This window comes from Nylanderia fulva, unplaced genomic scaffold, assembly GCF_048542155.1.
Source record: "Nylanderia fulva isolate GAGA-0341 unplaced genomic scaffold, ASM4854215v1 Scaffold58, whole genome shotgun sequence".
NCBI classification, from domain to species: domain Eukaryota; kingdom Metazoa; phylum Arthropoda; class Insecta; order Hymenoptera; family Formicidae; genus Nylanderia; species Nylanderia fulva.
Genome location: NW_028190676.1, coordinates 438302 through 450341, shown reverse-complemented (window position 1 = coordinate 450341; position 12040 = coordinate 438302). Strand labels below are relative to the sequence as shown.

The 12040-nt window shown below is 33.3% G+C and overlaps 1 non-coding gene across 1 annotated transcript; it reads left to right on the top strand.

Moving 5' to 3' along the window:
- Positions 1-2482: 2482 nt before the first annotated feature.
- Positions 2483-2555, top strand: TRNAA-GGC (transfer RNA alanine (anticodon GGC)). The gene has a single exon. It is a non-coding gene; the product is annotated as a tRNA-Ala (tRNA).
- The last annotated feature ends 9485 nt before the right edge of the window (positions 2556-12040 follow it).

Here is a 12040-nt window from a genome sequence, read left to right as displayed (position 1 = left end):
GCATGCGTTGCGGGATACACGCGGAACCGAAATTGCTCAATGTGCAAGCAAAGCGGAAGGACTTGGAATTTACTTCGCTTGCACCTAGGTCCTTGACCGAGAGGGCCCGTTGCCAGGCACCCCTTTCGATCAAGAAACTTCCAAAAAGCGATACTATAAAAACGGAGCAGGAGACGCGCCCGGCAGTCGCTCTCGAGTCGTTAATTAAAGCAACCTCGCTAACTGCGTGCGATCTATAACATCTTATCGCAGTCGCGCGCGCGTTTTGCGAAGTCATAGTTAACTAGTGCCGCTAAACTGATATACGTAACGTACAAGTGTAACATTGTGGAACTAAAGAAAACGTCAAGTGGTTAATTCAAATAAAAGTTATTTAATAGTGAAAAAGTGAAGTGCATTCATTCAATCATCCCGATTCAAGCCTTGACGCCCTGGATCCTCATCCTAATTTGGTGCGACCCCTTGTGCCTTACCCGAGGCACATAACACGGCGCATGTTGGGATTCCGGGTAATGAGTTGGCTGACTTTCTAGCTAAGAGAGCTGTAAGGAAGGGTGCTTCTTGTGATTTTCTTGTTCCTCATTGTGACTTTTATTTCTTCGTTCGTAATGTTTATTTGCTTGCTACTAGGGGCTGTCTCATGCGTCAATCCGGTTTTAAGGGCACGCAATACTTTCAATTCTATTCTAACTTTCCATCTAAGCCGTGGTTTGCTGGGCTTGAAATTGGGAGAAGCGCTATTGTCGCTTCTATTAGAATTATATCTAATCACTACAATTTAAATTCCAGCCTATTTAGATGCAACATTGTTCAATCACTTGTGTGTGATTGTGGGGCTCCTGTTCAGAATATCGACCATGTCCTGTGGTCCTGTCCTCTCTATGAAGAGCATTGTCGTTTGCTGCTCTTATCGATTGCGACGAGACTGGAATTGCCACCTCCTTATAACGTTTTTAACATACTTAAGAATTCTCCTAAGGTGATATCTCCTATATTGTCCTTTCTCCGTGAAAGCAATCTAATTATTTAATGAAAGTACTCTGGACTATATCTTAAATCTAATTAAGAGGAAGCAGCGTGGTTCGCGCCATTGTCAATAAAGGAAGAAGAAGAAGAAGACAAAAGCTTGAGACGTTCTTTTTATATCGTATTTTATTGTGATCGAGAGTTCTATAGATAGTATTAAAATATAATTGATCTTACGAAAATTTTAGTGTTACTAGAGATATTACATATAGCCGCCCAAACACTACGCGAAAAGATTTATTACGCGAGACATTTTTCTTACAGATAGTAGTATAATTATGTATCTTTTACATGCTACTTTTACATATACGAAATGTATTAAGTAGAAGCACATTTATGTATCATATACATAAATTAATTACATATCAATGATACTTTTCAGATACTTTCTGGTTATATAACACGAAGTATCAGTTACATGTGTGTTTACTGGGATACGTCACATAGCAGTAAATGAAAGAACTAACAATTTAGTTAAAAAAGATTTACAAAATAATTACTATAAATATTTATCTTCACATACCATAAATATTATATAAAATACGATATACACCTCCTTCTTCTCGGCCATAGAGCCAAACGCGACCCATACAGCACAGATTATTGCAATTATATTGCAGCAACGTTGCAATGTTGCAAGTTGCAATGCAACATTATAAAGACATTGCAGAGATATAAGTGCACACAATTCCAGCACACTTGTAGCAACATGACATTAATATTTCGGAAATATTGCATGTAATCCAAATTCTATAATTTATATATTGTAATAGATATAAATTAACTACAACGTATTTTCATTAATGATTTATTTACATTTATATACCTGCATATGCAACATTAGTTTATGGTTGCAATAACAATGCATTATTGCAAACTCATAACATATTGCAATATTGTTGTAATATTTTGTTGCAATCTTCCAAAAAGCGGACATTTTAACATTGCTGCAATTCAACAGCAATGATGTAGCAACATTTTGCAGTGAATTTGCAATATTGCAATATTGCGGTGAAAGATTGTTGTAATGTTTTTGCAATCTATCGGTGCTGTATGGGGATGTTATTGCGAAATTAAGTAAGAAAATTGAGGAATCTGGGAATTTCGTATCCTGTGGTTGGAATCTCAAAAACTCTCCTTGGTCCTCTTTTAACTTCCCCTGTAAGAAATAGGCGAGAAAAATATTGGTCCAAAAGTTGGTTAAATCGGGAATCGAACCCGAAGACCTTCCGCTTGCCGGGCGAATGCTCTTCCAACTGAGCTATTCAGACACTTACGAAACAATACATTTCTCAATGCTTTCAATCTCCCCCCTCTCCCCAAAGCGTCGTAATTAGGCCCAGACGTGAATAAACAATGATAAGAATATTAAGAATATTAGATCGGCTCTTTTTAATATAAAACACGATATACACCTCCTTCTTCTCGGCTTTGAGAAATGTATTGTTTCGTAAGTGTCTGAATAGCTCAATTGGAAGAGCATTCGCCCGGCAAGCGGAAGGTCTCGGGTTCGATTCCCGATTTAGCCAACTTTCGGACCAATATTTTTCTCGCCTATTTCTTACAGGGGAAGTTAAAAGAGGACCAAGGAGAGTTTTTGAGATCCCAACCACAGGATACGAAATTTCCAGATTTCTCAATTTTCTTACTTAATTTCGCAATAACATCGCGTTTGGCTCTATGGCCGAGAAGAAGTAGGTGTATATCGTGTTTTATATTAAAAAGAGCCGATCTAATATTCTTAATATTCTTATCATTGATTATATAAAATATTTAATTTATGTTTTAATAATATGTAAGACAAAGGTTTTTATAAAACATTTTCAAAATATTTATATAATATTTGAAAAAAATATATATTCATAAATATTTATAAATCTCTATCATAAATTTTGGATTTGTTCTTTATTGCTGCACTGGTAAATAAATACAATAAGTTAAAATGAGACAAATATATTTTGTTTCACTCTAACTTACTGCACCAGTGTACACTAGTTCACCAGTGCAGCAATAAATAAGACAAACTCATTGTGTGCTGTGGGGAGTGTATATTACCAAAACAGTATTAACATATACATATATTAGATCCAAATTCCGCCGAGAAAGGAATCGCGATAGAGCCGGGCTCGAGGATCGGTGCGTAGGAGAGGGCTGTCGAGAGAATATCCGAGAACCGAGTGGAGCATATCTCGACACTCCGGAGCAATAATCTTTCACGACTTCTAATTAACTGTATCCAAATCCTGTACTGAGACTTTCTGTTAAATATATCTTAAATATTAAGCAAAGACATAACATTATGTTAGGTTTGAAAAATAAAATTATTTTGATGAGCTTTTCCTATATTATATATTTCTGATAAAAACTGTTCTTTTATGAAATGCTGTTTTGCTATTCAATATATCAAAAGTGCCCATACAGCACAGATTATTGCAATTATATTGCAGCAACATTGCAATGTTGCAAGTTGCAATGCAACATTATAAAGACATTGCAGAGATATAGGTGCACAAAATTCCAGCACACTTGTAGCAACATGACATTAATATTTCGGAAATATTGCATGTAATCCAAATTCTATAATTTATATATTGTAATATATATACATATACCCAGCAAACACCAAGTTACAGCTATATAATTGTTAGTTGTAATTTTCCACTCAAAAATATAATACGTGTATTATAACAATTATATTGTTGAATGGAAAATTACAACTAACAATTATATAACTGTAACTTGGTATTTGCTGGCTATAATACTATAATAAAATAATTTTTTGCAATATTGTACAATAAAAGATGTTAACGATAATCAATAATTTTATTATCTTCCAAAAAGCGGACATTTTAACATTGCTGCAATTCAACAGCAATGATGTAGCAACATTTTGCAGTGAATTTGCAATATTGCAATATTGCAGTGAAAGATTGTTGTAATGTTTTTGCAATCTAACGGTGCTGTATGGGAATTCTCTTAATTTTAGGAAAAATAACATTATTTATTGTTAAAGAATAAATATTCCTGCTTTTTAAACCTTATTTTGTTTCTTTTTAACAATTATTTTTACTCCTCCATGCTCTTTTCTCAGTTAACTTATCAGATATTATGTAAGTATGTATATATACATGTTTATATATATATATATATATATATATATATATATATATAATATATGAGAAGTCACCACACTTGGCCACAAGCAATAGAACTGGCCAGATATCTTTCTGTATTTGTAACAGCGTCCGAACTGCATCATGGGTGACACGCTTGGTTCTAAAATAGACTATATTTTGAAAACCAAAATCTGCCCATCTTGGCCTTGGAAGCGTTTTAAAGGGGAAGATTTCTACTTTTTTTAAAGATTTTTTTGAAGAAAATAGAAGATGTCTAAATTTGAGAAAAAAATTGATTTTTATTTTGTTTTTTGAAAATCTTATATAAATTGTTAATGAAAGAAAAAACTAATTTTACAAGATTAAAATACGTAAAAAGACCTTTCAAAATCACACTTTATTTTTTAAAATCAAAGTAGTCTTCTGAAATTTATCAACGTTTGAAGTTGGACATAACGGCCAAAATGATAAAAATTTAAGTCCCCGTTAACACAGAGCCTGTATGGTGTGGGCCAAACAACTTGAGAAATAATTTTACTTTTGATAGGACTACACTTTCTGTAAATTTCAGCGTAATTGAAAAACTTTGAAAATTTGGGTGGATCACTTCATAAATAATGTCCCATATATAAAGTATACAATAAATAGTATTTCATTTATTCAAATTTATTGAATATTTTATCTGTCTGATTTCTGAGGAATCAGTTCAGTATGCACTTTAATATTTGAATCCCTGTATTAGGATTAAGTCCAAAATATTAAACTGATGTAAAGATGCAAGCATGATACTTTTAGTCTTAGAGCTAGTTAATTACATCAACCTTTATGTAATTCTAACTAAAATTTAAGTACGGAATAGATAGAGGATCGCGCGCCGCATAGCGGTAGATAAAGCAACTAGCGATTATTAAATAATATTTTTTATAATCTTTCTGGAATGTAGCTGCAACATTCTCATGAAATATTACATTTGCATGTTTCTGTAATGTCTCTACAATGTTACATTGTAACTTGTAAGATTGGAACATTATTATGTAAATGTAATAATCTGTGCTGTTTGGGTTAGCTCATTATATATTTTTGTTAAAAATATTCAGTGCATATATATTGGAATGCAAAGATATATTGCATGTGCGTATGTATACTGTAAAAAAGGAAACCACAGAGAGAGTATCTATAAGGGTGCTCTCACATATGGCGTAACTTGCGTTAAGCCATGGTGGAAGTAACAAGGTGTGTTCTTGCGCATCAGGCATTTCTACTGACCAATAAGAGAGCGTGACAAGATTCCGCCATCTTGTATAATTTAAATGGATATTAAAACGAAGACTCGGGCAAGAAAGGGTTTTAATGAAAGATCTTTCGTGTATAAATATAATTCTGGTGAATATATTTAAAAAATATAGTAAATATAAATAAACAAATATAACAGACACATAAACACGTATAAGAAACAATAAAGAGATAATAAATATATGAAAAATATAATACAAATAAAATATATTACTTTGTATTTGTAAATTTTTTCATTTTTCTTTTTTGTTTTATTATAGCATTTTCTGCCGAAATTTTTAATTTGTTAAATTCCATTTATCACCTGTCAGTATTATATACATACCGTTGTTTGGGTTGACGTTTTCTTTGCAATGTATTTTCCATTTCGCAATCATTTCTTGATTTTTTGGAAATGAAAAATATCTTACATTTTTTTTATTTTGCGACGTATTTTTACAGTTTTTGAAAGAACACGACGGCATTATAAAATTGTGTATAACCTGTGTATACCATGACACTATTTCGTTTACTTTTATCGTCGCGTTGCTATCGGTTGGCAATTGTGATTTTGCAAGATGGCGGAAACTTGGTGCTGCGCAGAATGTGACGAAAATTCGTCGAGAAGATAGCACACCTTGTTACTTCCACCATGCGTTAAGCGTAACCTGCGTATTCTAGTGTAATCTAGTGATTTATTAAAAGATACGCCGTGGTTACGCTATTCTGAAGGACGGCATTCACAAAGGGCGTATTGCGCGGAACGTGTAACTAATACAACCAATCGTAGATTATAGTTTCCGTTGTATGTTTTAACAGAAATGCTAAATAGGACTTGTGATTGGTTTTCATAACCTACGCGTCCCGAATAATACGCTTCATGGGGAACCGATGCTTTGGGTTTCGTAAAGCGCGCATATTTAAAATGGCTGATAAGGTGGCAAGATAAACGAATAAGTAGAAGACGAGAAGTAATCGATGCAGGACAGCTTAGCATTTTGCAGCATTTTTAAGAAAATAATATGTAGAAAATAATGCATTAAGATGTTCATATTGCTCAAAATTCTCAAAAATTTATACATGTAAAACAAGAAATCAATATATGTTAAATCCTAAAAACATCATAAAAATAAAAAGGTCAGGCCATGTTCAAAAGAAGGTACTCAAAAATTTAAACCTTTAATAATTTAAACGATCTAATAATAAATTATCACGAAAAGTAACTGATATGTTATTCAAGGTGCCAGTTCAAAGTGAACATACGTAAAGTGTATATTATCTAAATTTAGTAATAATATATTACCATAAAAAGTAACTGATATGTTATTCAAGGTGCCAGTTCAAAGTGTGAACATACGTAAAGTGTATATTATCTACATTTAGTAATAATATATTACCATGAAAAGTAACTGTGATATTTTATTCAAGGTGCAAGTTCACATTGAACATACATACATATAAGTAAAACTGATTACAATTTGATTCTAGAAAATAAGTGCGATATGTTATTCTTAGTGCACAAAATATAATAATCGTTTATAGAGATTTGATTTGAAATTCATACTAGCCCGTACAATGAAAAATAATTGCTCGTAATTCCAGAGTACCAATTTGTTAATGACTCAGAAAAATAACATGGCGGCCTGCTCTCAAAAAACTTTTGATGGATAGAATAAATAATTGAAATAAGAGTTGTGAAAATTGTATAAATTAAAAATCTCCAATCTTTTTTTAGTAAAATTTCCCGTTAATGACCATCATTAACCTAGGCAAGGTGGCATATGTGATTGGGATTTAACATTATCAGTAATTTATTGAACAGACAGAGAAAAGTTTTGTTGTATGCATCGGTTCAGTGTTTGAAATAACTTTATCATCTTTGTCTTCCAAAATTTTATGCACCTTTTTTTTCATTGCTGGAGCACAGTCAACATCATCTTCTGCTATCAGTAGAATTTCATCGCTGTCGATTTTATCGAGCATTGCTGTGTTCAAAACCTTGCACAAATAACATGTGGGCAATAAACAAATTGTATCAATCGGTAATTGATTCATATAAGTGCAAAGTTCATTTAATCTTTCGTCGCAACTACTTTCTTTAAAATTGATTTTTCTAGACTGAAGAACATTGATGTCAGAATCCGTTACTAAACCTATTCGTATTCTAGAAAGTATATCACGATATGTATTGTCGCATCTTTGTTGCATATTAATCAAAAGTTCGTCGTACTCGAACAATCTCCACAAATCACATCCACCCATGGTACCTAAATACTTCTGAATCTCTGATCGAGACATTTTAACAAACGAAAATTGTCCTTTTACAGGAGGAAGCTGCAACAAGTCCCCAAACAGGAGAATGTGTTTTCTGCCAAAGAAACCATCATCTGTAGCTGTCGTATCAAAGATTTCACATAATCGTAGATTGATAAACATAAATGTCACATTTGAAATCATGGATACTTCATCGATTATAAATAATTCGACATTCTTTAATTTGTCTCAAAGTTTTCAAGACCATGTCTGACAATTGCGTATATTTTGGTGTAGATTCATGACTAACGGGTAGTTGAAACATTCTATGGATTGTCAAGCCATCGATATTGAATGCTGCGATACCCGTGGGAGCAGATATGGCAGTCGTTTTTTTCAAATTTATTCTGATCCAATGTTTAATTGTTTCAATTAGAAAACTTTTCCCTGTACCACCCTCGCCACTTACGTACAGTCGCAGAATCTGATTCTTATCTTGTAAAACTTGGCATACTCCATCAAAGACTCTTTTCTGGTCTTCGTTCAATTGCGACATCATTAGCGATAAATCAATCGGGTCGTCAATCTTACCAAAATCTTCCAGATCTTTCATCGCGTCGTCAGCTTCTATCGGATTACAATCCAGTTCATCGTCATCGGATTTGTCTCTGTCTGCTGTTTTCAGATCATTTTCGCGCTTCTCGATTAATTCAGCAACGTTCTCAAAAGCTTTCTGTATTTCTTCGAGTCTTTCGTGATATTTCATTGCCTTCGTTAAAACAGACTCTGAATTTTTAAAGGCATCCGTGTAAGTCTCGAATGTATCTTTGAGTTCACTCAAATCTCTCCATGGTTTGAACAGAAGAAGCAGCGAGTAAAAGTATTTTTTGGGCTCAGTTTTTATATTAAATCGATAATGGTTAATTAAATAACCCTTTTTCGTTTTTTTTTTAAATAAACCCGATGCCAGTTTGTAACACTTGACTTCGTCATTATTTGGCATTTGTTTCGTAATTTCCCAGAATCTGGCAAAATCGTACAAATTCAATGATTCTAATTCCTGAGGTCTATTTGGATAATAATCATCGATGAGTGACCAACAGTAAATATTCGTAGAATTTTCATCGAGAGCTTTAATTTCATTAAATGTTTTAACTTTTCTATTTCTCACCTCATTAACATCGATCCATTTGACCATGGTATCATTATCCGTACCGTACAAGGGATTCCCTAATAGTGTATCCGCAGCTTCTAAAGCACCGTATTCTCTGTTATTAAATGAACGCATTGCAAAATTCCACAGTTTCGATGCCAAGGACTTATTCGAATCTATCACTTCAAAGTCTGTATTGCATTTTTCCGACTTTGTCGTGTATTTTGTTAAATATGAGTTTAAAAACTCTGATTTTTCTCCAATAAATTGTATGTCCATATTTCCCTCCCAGGCTAATTTGATAGCCGGATTATAATCGTTTATAAACCTTTCCGACTCCTTGCGAGGAAGATCGTACAATCTGCTCTTACTGCGTAAATTTTTTCTACCGACTATCGAAGTGATAACGTCTCTTAAAACGAAATTCTCAGTAACCGGCCGAGGAAAATCGAACCGACACTTTCTGTATATATTAATTTCTGTTTTTTTCGTACGCATGCAACGTACGAGTTATGTTTATGATTCTGATCACTTATTACCGTATCGTACAACGTTGGCGAAACATTTTCATCTGGAATTTCACACGTTACGTATTTTCGAATAAACGTAGCAACTTCTTCATCCGGCGATTTTCCTATTACTGGAGCATCTTTTATTCAAATCATACAATGCATGTGCTGAATACCTCTACTTTGATATTCCAATCGCCAGAAGTAATGAATAACCTTTCCTATTGGATTATCGGACGAACAAATAAAATCAATCATGACTTTGAATTTTATGCACATGAATCTAGAAGTACTTACAGGGTCGTATGCGACTAGTTCGCTGATGCCTAACTTTTCTTTATCGAGATTCATATCTCGTAAATATTCACCCAAATCGGACCATTTCCATTCACTAGGACTCAAAGTCAAAAACCACGTCGCTGGACCGTAATGCAAAGTCATGCATTTTACATTATTGGACGATTGTCGCCAAAATTGATCCGTATTTCTCAGTTTTGCGAAAATACTCATTAAATTCGATTCTAATTGGTAACCTTTCAATTCGTTCAAGTATCTACCAGCAGTGTATCTCTCTCGTGGGTTAGTAACCATCATCGTATAATAGATACCACTTTTCAACTGTCGGTAGTTAGCATCATTGAGAAGGAAGAACAGATACTGTAGATTCAACCTGAATCTACTATGTTTCGACATCAATCGTGTTCTAATAAATAAATATTCCGGCAATGCAAAGTTTCTATCTTCTCGTTGTCCATTGACACCATCAGGATATAAATCAAGGAAACACATGACATCCAGATATTTATAACGATTATCCATTGGAAAATCTTCAATTTTCATCATTTGATAAAGCTTCAATGCAGATTCGTTATCGATTCTTTTCGCGTGTATTGGGTATATTGTATACTGATCGTTAATATCCGAATCTTCAGTGATTTGTGTGAGGAAAGCCCTACGTTTTAAAACGATTTGATCATTATTATTTTTGTTTTCCTGTACATTTTACAAATTCAATGCTGGTAATTTCTCAACCACCTCATTTATTTCGTCATTGTCGCTTTCGTCATCGACAATCCGATATTCTGTTTCCTGCAACTTTTCATTTAATAGATCATCAGATGACGCCGGAAGACGAATTTTCGAGTAATGAGGATTATTTTCGTTCAACCATTGTAAAGCCTTATACACTTTATTAATATCTACCAAATTTTCCCAAACCACTTTAGATTTCTTGGGTATACCTCGAACGAGAATGTGCAACTCGTGATTCAAATTTATAGGATCTTCCGGAGGACATACCTTATCCAATGTTTCTTGTAAAGGTAGAGGCAAATGAAATGTTCTACCTTTTACTTTGCGGATCATTGTCTATGCGGTATGTTTGTTCGAAACATTGCCCATCAATTGCACTACTGGAAAGCTGCTCATTCTCTTGATTAACATTTTTTCGTAATCACTGAAATCTGACAAAACATCTGGTAATGGTTTTACCGCAAGATTATTCAAAATGCAAGTAGAAGGCAACACGCCTTTTTGAAATTTACCCAAACAAAGCTTACAAACGAATTCAGTATTATAACTGTGTTCTGTTACGTTTGCTATCAGATCTTTCCAAAAAGGTCCGTCTATTGTTTTCCTCAGCTTCTCGAGCTTAGAAACGTCTTTTCTCAAGCATAATTTTTCGCAAGAGATGCAAGGGATACGTGGTAAATCCAACAATCGCTTTTTCATGACTTTAAATGCTTCGTAATTTTGCGAGAAAATTTTTTCCTCGTCCAAACAAACATCAGTTACATTTTTTGGATAAAATCTTGCTTTATTCTTAAAATCATTGGAAATTTCAACTAATTTATCCATATTGATGAATCTCAAAGATAAAAACAGTTGACAAAACTTATTATAATTGTCGATCAATTTGTAAACATTTCTTCGAATATTCCTCACAAAAAGAAAATGAGGTGATAAAATGTTTATCGTTGCAATGTATGACTTGCAAAGATTCGGATTTGTATAGCATTCCGGAGGATGTCCTAATCTGCTACTCGTACGTGAAACGGAACAATTTTTTAGCTGCGCTATGAATTTAACATTCATTATCTTTTTCAAAGTACCTTCTTCAAACAGTTCCAAAAATTTTACAAACTTTTCCATGGAAGTATCATTTATGTGGCATTTGTTCTCATCACAATGCCACATTTTTAACTTTTTACCATTGTTATCTATTAACGGCAAAACATTTATTACTCCGTGAGGAGAGGATTGTCTCATTATAAGTGGTTGCTCAAACTTTTTCCTTTGCTCGTAAGCAGTTTCATAAAAGTACGCTTCGGAAGACGAAGTATGTTTGGATAAGCTACAACGAGCAATTATTTTTCATTGTACGGGCTAGTATGAATTTCAAATCAAATCTCTATAAACGACTATTATATTTTGTGCACAAAGAATAACATATCGCACTTATTTTCTAGAATCAAATTGTAATCAGTTTTACTTATATGTATGTATGTTCAATGTGAACTTGCACCTTAAATAAAATATCAGTTACTTTTCATGGTAATATATTATTACTAAATTTAGATAATATACACTTTACTTTTATGTTCACTTTGAACTGGCACCTTGAATAACATATCAGTTACTTTTCGTGATAATTTATTATTAGATCGTTTAAATTTTTAAAGGTTTAAATTTTTGAGGACCTTCTTTTGAAC